Raw genomic sequence first — 16055 nt, 5'->3', positions numbered from 1 at the left:
GTCATAAATCCTATCCCTCAGAATCCTTTCTAACATCTTGCAGACATCAGATGTGAGACTTACTGGTCAGTAATTGCCGGGAATTTCCCTATTTCCTTTCATGAAGAGAGGAATTACATTTGCCTCTCTCCAGTCCTCAGGTACAACTCCAGTGGAGAGCGAGGATGAAAAGGTATTCACAAGTGGCAAAGCAATTGCATTTCTCGTTTCCCAAAGCAGCCAAGGAAAAATCTGGTCCGGGCCTGGCGACTTGTCAATCTTAATGTTTGACAACATTTTTGGCAGATCAGCTTCCTCTATCTCTATCCATTCCAGCATGCACATCTGCTCTTCAAAGGTTTCATTCACTACAAAGTTTGTTTGTTTCGTAAAGACAGAAGCAAAAAACTCATTTAGGGCTTCCCCTACCTCCTCAGACTCCACACACAAATTCCCTACTCTATCCCTGATCGGCCTTCTCTTTCTTTGACCATTCTCTTATACCTCACATAAGTGTAAAATGCCTTTGTGTTCTCCCAAGCCTTTCTCGTGCCCCCTCCTGGCTCTCCTCAGACCATTTTTAAGCTCCTTCCTCGCCTGCCTGCAATCGTCCAGAGCTGAGCTTGACCCTAGCTTCTTCCAACTTATGTAAGCTACCTTTTTCCTTTTGACGAGAATCTCCACCGCTCTTGTCATTCAAGGTTCCTTTATCTTACCACTTTTTGCCAGTCTCAGAGGGACATATTTATTCATCACTCGCAACAACTGCTCCTTAAACAGTCTCCACACGTCTTTAGTGCCTTTACCATGGAACAATTGGTCCCAATCCATGCTTCCTAACTCATGTCTAATCGCATCATAGTTTCCTCTTTCCCTTATTTTAAATTTCCTCCCATTTTGCCTAATTCTCTCCTTCTCCATAGCTATGTAGAATGTGAGGCAGTTGTGGTCACTATCACCAAAGCGCTCTCCTACCACAAGATCTGATACCTGCTCCGGCTCGTTTCCGAGCATCAAGTCTAGAATGGCCTCTCTCCTCGTTCGGCCTGTCAACGTACTGAGTTAGGAAACCCTCCTGAACACACCATGCAAAAACAACTCCATTCAAATCTTCTGCTCGAAGGAGGTTCCAATCAATTTTGGGAAAGTTAAATTCACCCATTACAACAACCCTACTACATTCACACTTTTCCAAAATCTGCCGACCTATGCTTTCTTCAATCTCCCTGTTGCTATAGGGGGGCCTGTAGTAAACCTCTAACTAGGTGACTGCTCCCTTGCTGTTCCTAATTTCCACCCATACTGACTTGGGTAGGCAGATCTTCCTCGACAATGGAAGCTTTTGTAGCTGTGATACCCTCTCTGTTTAGTAGTGCTACACCCCCTCCCCTTCCCCCCACCCCCATTCTTTTTAAATTATGTAAACCCTGGAACACAACATCATAGCACCAGGTACTGATCCATGCTCTAAGTTCATCACTTTTATTCCTGATACTCCTTGTGTTAAAGCAAACACACTTTAACTGATCCCTTCGTTCCTTCCCAGGAAAATCCTTCCCACTAGCTGGTCTACCTCTTGCTATTGCCTCACCTCCATCAACTCTCACCTCCGGTAGACAGCTCAGGTTCCCACCCCCCCTGCCATACTAGTTTAAACCCATGTGAATAAGAACGTGAAAGGTATGAGCAGAGTGAACAGACAGCAGCTGTTCCCCTTTGTCAAAGGGTTAAAAATATGGGAGAACACGTTTAAATTAAAAGATAAGGCACTAAGAGAGGATTGGTTGAATCTGTTTTGAACCCAGATTGCCTGAAAGGGTGGATAAGGAAGGAAACCTCACAAACTTTGTAAAGCACTTGTATCAGCACTGGATGATGTAGACACGATGGGCCTTGTCTTTATAACATGATTCCATGTGGTAGCAGCCATGAAAGCTCTGATATATTCTGAAGCAGCAGCCAATTGGACTTGTTGGTTTGTTCCATTGAACTGTGCTCAGTAAGTGGCGAGATTATAAACCAGCATCATCCCATGGAGTATCAGCACTTATTCAACCTAGGACACGGCAGTCATCTCGAAGAATTTCTAGGATTACATACATGCTCAGTGAAGAGTCATTCAACGACAGCACCAACATTATTCTAACTGCTTGACACCATTATTTTAAGGACACCAATGACAAAGAAATAGACTTCCTTTCATTATTATATAGACTTTTCGTGTAAGGTTGTTATTTCTCTGAAGAATAGTAAATTCCTTCTCATATATTCATAATGATAAAGAGTCCGTTTTCCTGCGAGCTGTTCGTCACAGCAAGACAGCTTGTGTAACACTCCATCCACCACCAGTAATAGTTACTCCCAGCTAAACCAGCACATGAGATGCACTGCTGGTACTCCATCCCACCAGCCACTTGGATGGACCAACACCAACTGGACTGGAACTTCTCAAGGACAAATTATTGCTAGTCGAGCTCCATGTAAATCTCAAATGAACGAAGAAGACAATCCGATTTTCTAATAATTATTAAACAATGAGGACGTTTTGTTGATCTGATGAGTTGGTCACGGTCTTTGAAGTTGTATGATCTATTTCCGTGAAAGCATTTCGTGCATGTATTGAAAGAACAAAAAATCTCAGGTCACAGATACACGATAACACAGCATTTAAACACAAATTGCCAGGGAATAGTAGGGTATAGATCTTCAGTTAACTGGGAATAATGTAGTTTGGTGTTTTCTGGCTGGCATAGTTGTACTGGGCTGAAAGGCTCTATGACTCTATCACTTTAATTGTTGGAAACGGAGAATGTAGTCTCACTATTTCCATAGCTTGTGAGTATCAAGTAGTGAGGAATACAATCTCGAAGGGCACATAGGATATGCAGTTATATCATTATCCCTTCACTATCAAATTGTTCAGAACCCTTTTCTCTCTTTGTAACATATCTATGAGTGTTCCTGCAGCACATGAATCCCTGAAGTTCATTACTATATTCTGAATAGAAATTAAACACAGGCAACAGAATGCTGGCCTTGGTAAGGAATCGCACCTCACAAGAACAACTGAAAGGAATCTGAAGTATTAACGTTATCCATTCGACACAATCTGATTTTTAAAGCAGTTTCAAAGCAGGCTTTCCCTTTGTCCTGTGCTCCTGACCTCTCTACAACATCATGAACCTTTCTTGAGTGCTTTTCCCGTGCTCTTTAAAAGTCACATTTGGAAAGCTGTGCCCAATTATCTGAAAGGAGAGTTTTCTTGTTCATAAGAATTGTGTCAGTATTTTTCAGTATTTAACGACAACAGAAATGCAGAAACTAGCATCAGGAGTAAGGAATCAAAACAGCTCCATCATGCGATAAGACGATGGCCTCAATCAGACATTCCTCCTTTGCTCTTAAAACATTAGTGCATCATTCTTAGTCAAGAATCTGCCTGCCTTTGCATAAGGAATATTCAATGTCTTATCCTCCATCGCTCTCTAGGAAGGGAGTTCCACAAAGGCACAATACTTTGAGATGATTACACCAAATCACCATCTTCTTCACTGAGATATTCTTCAGCTTTACAACCCATCCACTCATGGTAATCTCTGACACAAGCTGAAACATTGTTTCAGAATTCAACTTGAAAAGGCTAGTTGGAATATTCTGGGGTTAAACAAGATCACATATTGTTCGCCTAAACTCCAGCAGATCCAGGGCCAGACAGTTCAAGATGTCCCCCATAAATAAACGCTCCTCCCAGGAGTCAGCTGAGTGAACCTTCTCTGGATTGCATTTCATATCATTGTGGCCATCACTCTCTTGGTGTGGTTACATCACAACATTATAAATCTGCACAAAATCGTCCCCACTTTTAAATGTATTCTGTTTCAGAAAGTTTCAACGTCTATTTTACTTCAATAAAAATTTTATTTTGTAATCGAGGTGCCTGGTTCCTCTGTGCCTCAAGTCAATCTCTCCACTGAAATAATCCCCTACTTTCCATTCAACCCGCAAATATCTTTCAGCATAGACACATTTTTTCTACTATATTCCATGCACCAATATATGCCTGTCCGCTTGGCCCACCTTAATCTTCTTATAGACTCATGTCCTCGTCATATCTTCCTTCTCTAAGAGTTTCAAAAGTTTGTATTTTTCCCTACTGCAGACAGAATATTTGGCCAAAGAAACACACTGTGGCGACATTTCAAAGTAATCGACAATGAAATATTTTTACTCCATGTCTAAGCTATAAATTTGATGCAAAGTTAAAGTGTTTTGCAGTCCCATCACTCAGTTCCCATTACTCAAAGTAGCGTCAGATGGTGTGGAGTGTGTGTGGGTAGATTTAAGGAATCACAAAGGTGGAAAACCATCGTTGGAGTAATGAATCGTAGTCAGGAGCTGGGGCGCATGATAGACCAGGAGATAGAAAAGATATGAAGGAGAGGCAAAGTCACAGTGATTGGGGGACTGGGAAAATTAGTGGCAGTAATTTGCAAGGAAACGAATTTGTGGAATGTCTACAATATGATTTTTTGGAGCAGCTTATCGTGCAGGCAACAAGGGAACGGCTAATACTAGATTTAGTATTGTGTAGTGAGACAGACTTGATAAGGAAACTTAAGCTTAAGCATAAGAGAAAGCAGATAACATGGCAAATGGCAGTGGGAAAACAGAGGATTAGGAAGCTTACAAAGAGGAACAGAGGGCAACAAAATAAGAAATAAGGATAGTGACGATTAAATACAAGGGTAAGCTATCCAGTGATATAAAGGACGACTGTAAGAGTCACTTTAGATATATAAAGGGCAAAAAAGAGAAGCATAAATGGATATTGGGGCACTGGAAAATGACGCTGATAAGATAGTAGTGTGGAACAAATAATAGATGAGAAACTAAATAATTATTTCACGTCAGGTTTCAAGGTGGAAGACATGAATAATATCCCAAAAATTCAAGAGAATGAGGAGGCAGAGCTGATTAGGGGAAGTTGCTCGAAAAACTAAATGGGTGAATAAGCCGGATGGAGACATTAACAGTGACCTTCCAGAAATCCTTGGAATCAGGGAGGGTCCCAGCAGACGAAAAAATTGTGAACGTGACACTTTTTTTTAATAGATATTTTTATGAAAAAAGAAGAATTTTGAATTTTTTTTACAAAACTACAAAAATAGTACAAACTAGTGTATTCTGCTTTACAATATAATAACAACCCCAATATAGAATTTAAAAACAAACTACTAATCTATTCTCCAAACTAGCAAAACATAAAATAGGATATCCTACATTACTAACAATAAAACAAAATGAGAAAAGAAAATAAATAAGTAAATAAATAACTAGATACTTTGTTTTATTTTTATAATAAGTCTTAACAGAACCTATATTGATATAGGATTCCTCCTCCCAGGGGCCCCTGAACCAGTCAGAACCATCCCCTTGGCTCAGCGGCACGGTGGCACAGTGGTTAGCACTGCTGCCTCACAGCGCCAGAGACCCGGGTTCAATTCCGCCTCAGGCGACTGACTGTGTGGAGTTTGCACGTTCTCCCCGTGTCTGTGTGGGTTTCCTCCGGGTGCTCCGGTTTCCTCCCACACTCCAAAGATGTGCAGGCCAGGTGAATTGGCCATGCTAAATTGCCCGTAGTGTTAGGTAAGGGGTAGATGTAGCTGTAGGGGTATGGGTGGGTTACGCTTCGGCGGGGCGGTGTGGACTTGTTGGGCCGAAGGGCCTGTTTCCACACTGTAAGTAATCTAATCTAATCAAAGGCTCTGATCAATGTGGCCGATATATCTGTGTCAATGTAGTTCAAAACGGACTGCCATGTTCTATAAAATAATTCCGTCTTTTGGTGCACCATATTCGTAAGGAAGTCAAGGGGGATATATTCCATGAATATCCTGTGACAATTTGAAAGTCTTGGGGGACTTTCACATATCGAATTCACTGAAATGCTTTTCCCACGGACAAAAGGAAATAATACTGAATAATTTCCTCCCATAGACATCCAAAGAGGGGAAATTTGGGGAGCCCAAAAGTAGAGGTATTGGGTCCAACCCAATCTCCGGACCCAAAATCTTTGCCAAGGCATTCGCTACTCTGCCCCAATACAGGCAGATCTTACAGCATATCCACAGACAATGTGTGGAAAGACCAAATCTTAGTTTGCACATAGGACACATTGGAGGTGCTCCTGCCTTGAACTTTGCAAGTCGCTCAGGTGCCATTTGAGCGCTATGAAGTATCTTCATTTGGATAGCCTGAGTTCTGCTAGTGGGCGGCACGGTGGCACAGTAGTTAGCACTGCTACCTCACAGCGCTAGAGACCCGGGTTCAATTCCCGCCTCAGGCGACTCTCTGTATGGAGTTTGCATATTCTCCCCGTGTCTGCCTGGGTTTCCTCCGGGTGCTCCGGTTTCCTCCCACACTCCAAAGATGTGCAGGTCAGGTGAATTGGCCATGCTAAATTGCCCGTAGTGTTAGGTAAGGGGTAAATGTAGGGGTATGGGTGGGTTGCGCTTCGGCAGGGCGGTGTGGACTTGTTGGGCCGAAGGGCCTGTTTCCACACTGTAATTAATCTAAATCTAATAACCAAGATCGAGATCTTCCGGGTGTTTTCCCAGAAGTCCTCCCACATCTCTAAAGATATTTCCATCCCCAACTCTTGACCATTATATAACCGTTCCATGTCCTATGATACCATATTAACTCGTTAGTGGTGGAGAGTACTGACCGCGGGTGGATGCATCCGCCGAAGCACTCTCCTTTCCCTATTAGATTGATATGGATTAATTATCAATGTTTTGTATAAAATCTCGTATTTGAAAATATTGAAAAAGATCTTTGCTAGGCCGCCCAAATTTCTAACGCAGCTGTTTGAAGGACATCGTGACCTCCCCATCAAAAAGGTCTCCCAAACAGGAGACACCGTTGGATTCCCACGTTCTGAATCCAGCATCAGTCTGCCCTGGCTAGAATCTCAACATTCCCACTATAGCAATATAAGGTTTTGTCGGTTGCCCTCATCCTGTTGCATTATCCTCCAGGCTTTGATTGTATTTAATACAATAGGATTTTTACAATGATCGTAATAACTCTCAACTTGTCCATAAATAGTAGATTGATGAAGGGATATTTTGATTGGGAGGCCTCAGTATCTAACCAGATTGTCCCAATCAGCAATATAGAATAATAGAGACCTCAATTGGTACCTCCTAAAATCCGGAAAAACCAGCCCACCCCTTACTTGTGGAAGCTGCAGCTTTTCTAATTTAACAAGGAGCCGTCTATGACTCCAAATAAAAGAGCCAAGCCAACCATAAAGCTTACGCAGCGCCTGTCTCGGCAACATCAAGGGGAGCATTCTCATAGCATATAAAAGGCCAGGTAGGATATTCATGTTGACCAAAGCCAGGATATTGGGAGATCTTCCCAGCATTGAAGGTCCTATCTTATTTTCTCCACTAATGTGTATAATTGACATTATATAGCCGACCAAATGCCGGAGTATTAAAAATACCGAAGTTAAGAAAGCCCCCCAGTGACCACTGAAAACGGAAACAGGATCCATCTGGAAAATTGAATATACTGGCAAGACCTCCCAGCGGCATGGCCTATGATTTCTCAGAATTGAGTTTATAACCTGAGAACATGCCAAGTAAGTTAACCACTTGAATTAAGCGGGGCACAGAAGTCAATGGATCAATTAAGAAAAGGAGGACATCATCCGCAGAGAGAGTAATTTTGTGCTTAACCGATCCAACCTGTGGAGCCATTATATTATGGTCAGCTCGTATAGCTTCCGCCAACGGCTCAATCAGTAGCGTAAATAATAATGGTGAGAGAGGGCATTCCTGACGACAACCTTGGCCAACGCCAAAGCTATCTGAACTTGAATTGTTGGTGATCACCGCTACTTTAGTAAAGACCTCTCCAACACCAAACCGTTCCAGCGTATAAAAGAGATATGGCCATTCTACCCAATCAAATGCCTTCTCTGCCTCTAGGGAGACAACTAATCCCGGTATCGCTCCCTGCTGGCAGGCTTGTACCATATATAAGGCTCTTCCAATGTTATTAGTTGATCTGCGACCCTTTATAAACCCCATCTGGTCCTCTTTTATAATGAATGGTAAAACCCTCTCCAGTCTTAATGCCAACATTTTTGAGAGAACTTTAAAATCCACACTCAACAAGGATATATGTATATACGAAGAGCAGTCATCTGGGGCCTTTCCCTTCTTAAGAATGAGAGAAACATTTGCTTCTCTCAGAGAAGGCGGCAGACAGCCCTGACTATGTGAATCTTTAAGCAAATTTATAAGTGGCCCAAACAATTCCCCAATCAATTCTTTATAGAACTCAGCCTGGAATCCATCTGGTCCGGGCGCTTTGCCACTCTGGAGCTGCTTCATCTCCACCTGTGCTTCCTGGGTTGCCAGGGGGGCATTCAAGAACAATACTTGCTCCGTGGTTAGGCCCGGGAGGGCCAGAGTTTCAAAGAAGACTCTATCTTCCTCGTTCTATCCTCACAGTCCTGTGATGTATGCAATTCGAAATAGAACTTTCTAAAGACTGCATTGATCTTTATACGATCACAAGTCAGGGTTACAGCACTCCTTCTAATAGACTTAATGACTTGTGGAGCCTTTTTCTTTCTGGCAAGGTATGCAAGATACCTGCCAGGCTTGTCACCTATTCAAATAATCTCTGCTTCGCAAGTCATAGCTCCCTCTTTGCTGTTTGAGTAAGTGTGGTATTCAAGTGTGGTAAAGTTGCCCTAAGTGCTGTGATCAGCTGTAGTTGAGTAATGGAGGGTCTGTCAACGTACGCTGTCTCAGCCGCCTTCAGGCGAGCCTCGATCAGACACTGTTGTTCTCCCTTTTGTCTTTTCCAGATCACATAATATGAGATAATCAAACCTCACACATATACCTTAGCAGTCTCCCAAATCACCGAAGGGTTACTGGCCGTGTTGAAGTTGATATCCCAGAAGGTTTTAAATTCCTGCCAGAAATATTTTATGAACTTACTATCCTTCAATACCCCAATGTCGGGAAGCGATATCATCATCACTCGTCTTAACCTTCATATATACTGCGGCAGGGTCGGAAATATTACCTACTTCACAAAACAATATTGAGTTCAAAAGGATTGAGGGGACAGAAACATATCGATTCCGGTATGGCACTTGTGAGGGTTAGAATAAATAGTAAAGTCTCTAGCCTCCGGTTGAAGACACCGCCACACATCCACCACCCCAACTCCATACTCAGATCCGCCAACTGCCTAGGTCTCATAGATATGCCTGCAGAGATCTTAGATATTCTGTCCAGCCCTGGGTTGATGATACAATTACAATCTCCCCCTATAATCATGTGGTGCACCCCGAGAGCGAGCAACTTACAGAACACTTCCATTTCAAATTTAAAAGGGTGCTCCGGGGGGGGGGCAACAGAGATTCAAAATCTCAAATTCCTCTCCATACATTACAGTTTAAATTAATATATACCATCCAGACTTATCTTTTATTGACTGAGCATTTGGAAGGGAAGATTCATCTGAATAAGAATGGCGACTCGCCTACTTTTTGAGCTGAAAGATGAAAAGAACACCTGGCCAAATCCATCCTATTTCAGCCTTAAATGCTCCTTAGAATGTAAATGTGTCTCCTGTAGAAAGGCTACATCCACCCTTCTTTTTTAAGACTTAAGTGGAGCTGAAATGCGCATCAGCCATGATTGAATGGCGGAGTGGACTCGACGGGCCGAATGGCCTTACTTCCACTCCTATGTCTTATGGTCTTATGATCTTTTTCCTTTTGATTTGTGAGTGGCTTTCCTTGACATTACCAGTGCACCACCTAAACGAATGACTAGCCATGATCATCCAAGCAAGCCCAAGACCCGCCAGGAGGAAGAACCCCACCCAAAAGACATCGAATAAAAACCAAAAGCGATTCACACATAAAACATTCTTTAAAGAGTGATACCAAAACAACTAAGAACTACTCCCAAAAACAAATAACATAAAACATACTTAAAAGGAGGCCTTCCCCATTGTTCACAGGAGGCACTACTAGCTTCCAATAATCCCGCAATAACATCTCCCAGCCAGAACCATGTCCTCGGCCCAGGCATTACAAAGTAGAGCAAATAAATTCCAATATCTTATAAAGCAGACATTAAAAATGTGCGAGCTAAACCACCCCCCCCCCCACCATCACCAAGATACACTTAGCAAAACAACACAAGATGAAAATATATAAAATTACAAAATTACAATCCCAGCAAGTAATAAGCAACCAAATAAAAATAACACTCAGAAACGTCCCCTAATAATCAAATAAACAGCACGAGCTCTAGATAAGAGTCCATAGAAAGGATACGGAAGGGGAACCCTAGCCCACACCCCCTCACCAAGGAAAGATGGAGAAGAGAAAGGAAGAAAGGAGGAGGAAAAAACAAAGGAGGGGGAGCAAAATAAAGTCATTATCAATATAATTCAAGTACCACAGTGTATTTGAGAGAAGCCAGGAATTATTTTATTTTTTCCGGTGATCCAAAGTTATATACAGATCCTCCATGACTGCAGCGCATAGATTACTGAATATTTAAATCCCTCAGATGCTTCTTCGCCTCATCAAATGCCTTGATCTTGCAGACCACAGCTGGAGTGAAGTCCTGGAAGAACATTATCCTGGACCCCTTGTATATCATGGCATGAGAATCATTCCCCAAGACTCTGGAGGCCTCTTGCAGCATTTGTTTTTCCCTGTAATGTTGAAGTTGAACTAGGACTGGACGGGGACGCTGGTCCGACCCGGGCCGGCGCACAACAACCCGGTGGGACCGTTCAACCCACACCTGACCCACCCCTGCAGGTGAGTCCCCCAGGACAGCCGCAGACATCTGTCTTGCTGCGGGGTGGGGGGAGGGGTCCCTCTCTGTTGTGAACTGCAAGACCCTTTGCCTTTGGACATTTTAAAAAGTATCAAACTGCTAAATGGCAAGGCTGCAGGGCGAAAACTCTTTTAAACTATTTAACAGGTGAGGTGAGAATGGGTCCCCCACTTTGCCTGAGTCTTGGGCAGAGCTCTGTAGACTCAGACCTGCTGGGTCGCCATCATCTTGGATCTCCCTGATACCCTGTTTAAAAGGGAATAAGACAAAAGGCAGAAAATTACAAACTGATCAACCTAACCTCGATCGTGGGTAACTTCCTGGAATCCACTGTGAAGGATGAGATTTGTGAATAATTAAGTAGGGCGAAGTCAGTATGGTTTCATCAAGGGCAGGTCATGCTAATGAATCTGTTAGAACACTTTGAGGATGTAACAGGCAGGTTAGATCAAGGAGAGCTAATGGATACTATGTGTCTGGACTTCAAGAAGGACGTTAACAAGGTGCTTCACAGGAGGCCTGGAGTAAGGGCCCATGGTATCAGAGATAAGGTACTAGTCTGTACAGAAGCTTGACTGTCTGGCAGAAGATAGAGAGTGGGAATAAAACGGTCCTTCTCCGGATAGCAGTCAATGACAACTGGTGTTTCGCAAGGGAACCACAACTTTATACTTTGTACGTTAACAATCTAGATGAAGGAACTGAGGGCAATCCAGCGAGGATTTCAGATGATGCAAAGGTAGATAGAGGGACAGGTATCATTGAGATGGCAGGGAGGATGCAGAAGGATTCAGACAGGGTAGGAGAGTGGGCAAAGACGTGGCAGATGGAGTACACTTGGGAAAGTGCGAGGTTATGCACTTTAGTCGGAAGAAGAGAGGCATGCACTATTTTATAGCTGGGGAGAAAATTCAGAAGTCTGAAGTGCAAAGTGTTGCGAGTTCCAGTCAGGATTATCTCAAGGTAAATGTGCAGGTTGTGTCAGTAGCTAGGAAGGTGCTGTATCTGTCACACAGTGTGGTTGAAATCTTATATTCAGCAAAAGAACTGAGTCAACTCTTATAAACAATGATATTTGTTTATTGAACGCAATTATAATTAGAACAATAAAACGTATTATAACGTAATGAAAAACACTACAATCTATCTTATGGGTTAACTTAAGCTTTGATGATTACATACCACCCCACCAGAAGTTGACCGGATTCCACGTGGTGAAGTCTTCGTTTTCTTCTGATTGCCTTGTAGGCGTCTTCTCTTTCAGTGGTTATTCTCGAGTTACCGCTCCCTGGGGGGTCTTATGGTGATTCTTATCCTTAAAGTCTTCACGCCTTTTGGGAGGGTGTGGAGGATCTGCCAATGAAATGATCAGGTTCATTTACCCTGATCAATCAGATCCAACCTGGGGTTGTCACATTGATGGCCCAAAGGGCGAATTTCCATTGTCCCATTCAGGTCCAACTTCAGGTTGGTATTACAGGGTCTGGAGCTGTCAGGTTTGTTTGGAAACCATCTCTGGGTAGCTGCAGTCGGTCATGATTCTGCAGCATATGGAAGACCACAGAGAGTTTGGTCAAGGATGGGTTCTACTTCCCAGCATGCTTTAATCATTGTTCATATTTGTAACTCCATGGTAAATTTATTATTGTCCATTGTAAGATTATTATTTCAGGTGGTCAGTCTGGTCAGAATGGCAAATAGAGTGATGACATTTCTTTTGTGATGACTTGAATGGATGGATTTCCGCAGCTCTATAAGACTCTGGTCAGACCACATTTGGTGGATTATGTACAGTTTTGGGCCGCATAACTCATAAAAAATGTAGCACCACGGAGCGTGTTCAGAGGAACTTCATAAGAATGGTCCTAGGAATAAAGAGCTAAACATATGAGGTCTCTCGGTCTATACTCGCTGGAGTGTATAAGCGTGAAGGGGGCTCTAATAGGAGCATACAGAATACTGGTTGCCTGGTCAGAGTAGACTTTGGGAAGATGCTTCCACTGTTCGGAGAGAAAGCACTCAAACATATAGCCTGAGAGTCAAGAGAAATTCTTTACAACGGAGATAAAGAGAAACGTCTTCAGTCTGAGAGTGTTGAGTCTATGGTAAGGATGGCAGTTTCCTTCCCTCAAGGACATCAGTGAACCAGGTATGTTTGTCTTGGCAATCGATTCGTAACCAACATCTCTTAATTCCAGATTTGAATTCAAGCTCCGCCACTTCCTGTGAAGGGATTTGGACCCAGGTCAGCAGAACATTATCTCAGTTTATCACAAAAGAATTCAGTTATAACACCACGAGGCCACTGACTTGCCCAATCCTCCACAGTGTGACTAACGTATGAAGTATGACATACACTGGGAGTTGTCGTCATGTAATCCTTGACTTCCTCATCAAGATATGTATGATTTTTTTCCATAATGCAATTCCTCTTTGGTCTTTAGTAACTCCCTAATTGTTTGCCAAATTTCTTCAGCTGTCCTGCCTTTGACTGTTCTTTTCTTCCCCCAGAGTGTTCACAGCCAAATCCCTCCTTCGGTCTGTATAATTATCATTGCCTAACACTAAAACTCTCATGTATGACTCAGTCTTCACTCTTTCAATCTGAATGTGAAACTCCAGCATGTTGTGGTTTTCCTTCCAAGGCAAAGATTATCCACCAATCCTTCCTTGTTACATAATATCAACTCTAAATTAGATTAGATGCCCTACAATTTGGAAACAGGCCCTTCGGCCCAACAAGTACACACCAACCCTCCGAAAAGTAACCCACCCAGACCCCTCTGAGTTACATACCTCACTCTATGGGCAATTTAGCATGGCCAATTCACCTGACCTGCACATCTTCAGACTGTGGGAGGAAACCCATGCAGACAGTTGGAAAATGTGCAAACTACACGCAGACAGTCCCCCGAGGCTGGAATCGAACCTGGGTGCCTGTTGCTGTGCTAACCACTGAGCCCCATTCTCCGGTTGTTTCCATGATGGCCTGCTCTCAGAAATAATCTCTCATACATTCTCTGAATCTTTATTCAAAGATATTACTGTCAAGTTGATTAATTGAGCCAATTTGCATGTTCAAACCACCCATAGTTACTGTTGTGCCCTTGTTACAAACCCTCACTCTTTTCTACCTTAGAAGTACTTTGGGGGGAATAGTGGCTGAAAATTACTCTTCCCAAGAGGTTTCTTCTCTTGCATTTATTTGCACTGAGACGAATTTCAAATTATTTTTGGCACAAAACACTTTGAAAAGATCTGAGTTCCCACTCGCATGAACAAATGTTTATTTTCTTTTCACTAGCCACATTTCCCCGTAAATATCGAGGATTCAAATGGGCTAAAAGTGGTCATGAGATAGCTTTAGTAAACAGGGTTGAGGAAAATCCCGAAGACTTATTTCCATATATAAGGAGCAAGAGGGTAACTAGTGAAATTTTTGGCCCACACAAGGACAAAGGAAGAAAGTTATGCATGGAGTCAGAGACAATGGGTGAGATTCTTAGGAAGTACTTTGCATCTGTATTCACCAAGGAGAGGGACATGACGGATGTTGAGGTTAGGGATAGATCTCTGAGTACTCTGGGTCAAGTCGACATAAAGAGGAAGGAAGTTTTGGATACTCTGAAAGGTATTAAGGTAGACAAGCCCCCAAGTCTGGATGGGATCAATCACAGGTTACTGAGGGATGTGAGTGTGGAAATAACTGGGGCTTTAACATTTATCTTTGCAGGATGATTGAACATGGGTGAGGTCCCGGAGGACTGGCGAATTTCTAATATTGTCCCCTTGTTTAACAAGGATAGCAGGGATAATCCAGGTAATTGTAGACCGGCAGGCCTGATATCATTGGTAGGGAAGCTGCTGCAGAAGATACTGAGGGACTTGAGTAAGGCGTTTTATTAGGTTCCCCATGGTCGGGTGATGGAGAAGGTGAAGTCGCATGGGGTCCAGAGTGTCCTATCTAGATGCATAGAGAACTGGCTGGCCAACAGGAGACAGAGAGGAGTAGTGGAAGGGGATGTCTCAAAATGGAGACCTATGACCAGTGGTGTGCAACAGCGATCCGTACTGGGACCACTGTTGTTTGTGATATATATCAATGATTTGGAAGAAGGTTGCCTGATTGCCAAGTTTGCAGATGACACCAAGACTGTTGGAGTAGCAGATAGTGAAGGAACTGTCAGAGAATACAGCAGAATATAGATAGATTGGGGAGCTGGGCACAGAAATAGCAGATGGAGTTCAATCTGTGCAACTGCAAGGTCGTGCATTTTAAAAGATCCAGTTCAAGAGTGAACAACACAGTAAACGGAACACTCCTGGGGAAAATTGACTTACAGCGAGATCTGGGTGTTTGGGTCCATTGTTTCCTGAAGATGCCAACACAGGTCAGCAAAGTGGTCAAGGCGGCATATGCCATGCTTTCCTTCATTGGATCAGGTGTTGAGTACAAGCGCTGGCAGGTCATGTTACAGTCGCATAGGACTTTGGTTTGGCCACATTTGGAATGCTGTATATAGATTACTTACAGTGTGGAAACAGGCCCTTCAGCCCAACAAGTCCACACCGATCTGCTGAAGCACAAACAACCCATACCCCTACATTTGCCCCTTACCTAACACTACTGGCAGTTTAGCATGACCAATTCACCTGACCCGCACATTTATTAGGTTCCCCATGGTCGGGTGATGGACAAGGTGAAACCAGAGCACCCAGAGGAAACCCACGCAGACACAGGGAGAATGTGCAAACTCCACACAGTCAGTCGCCTGTGGCGGGAATTGAACTCAGGTCTCTGGCGCTGTGAGGCAGCAGTGCTAACCACTGTGCCACCGTGTCACCTACAAAGATGAAGAAAGAAAGATTGAGTAGATTAGGACTATTTTCATTACAAAGTCGAAGGTTGAGGTCCACAAAATCAAGACAGATATATACAGGATGGATAGGAAGAAGCTTTTTTCCCCAGACTGTGGAACTCAATTAATCAGGGTCATGAGTTCAAAGTGAGAGGGGAAGGGTTTAGTGCAGATATATGTGGGAAGAACTTTACTCACAGGGTTGTGGCAGCCTGGAACGTGTGGCCATCTGAGGCGGTAGGGGCAGGAGTAATAGTGTTATCTAAGATGTATTTAGACAGAAACATGAATGGGGAGGGAGCAAAGGGATACAGACCATTAG

This window comes from Chiloscyllium punctatum, chromosome 16 (genome assembly GCF_047496795.1).
Source record: "Chiloscyllium punctatum isolate Juve2018m chromosome 16, sChiPun1.3, whole genome shotgun sequence".
Classification (NCBI taxonomy): domain Eukaryota; kingdom Metazoa; phylum Chordata; class Chondrichthyes; order Orectolobiformes; family Hemiscylliidae; genus Chiloscyllium; species Chiloscyllium punctatum.
This window is presented reverse-complemented; position numbering follows the sequence as displayed.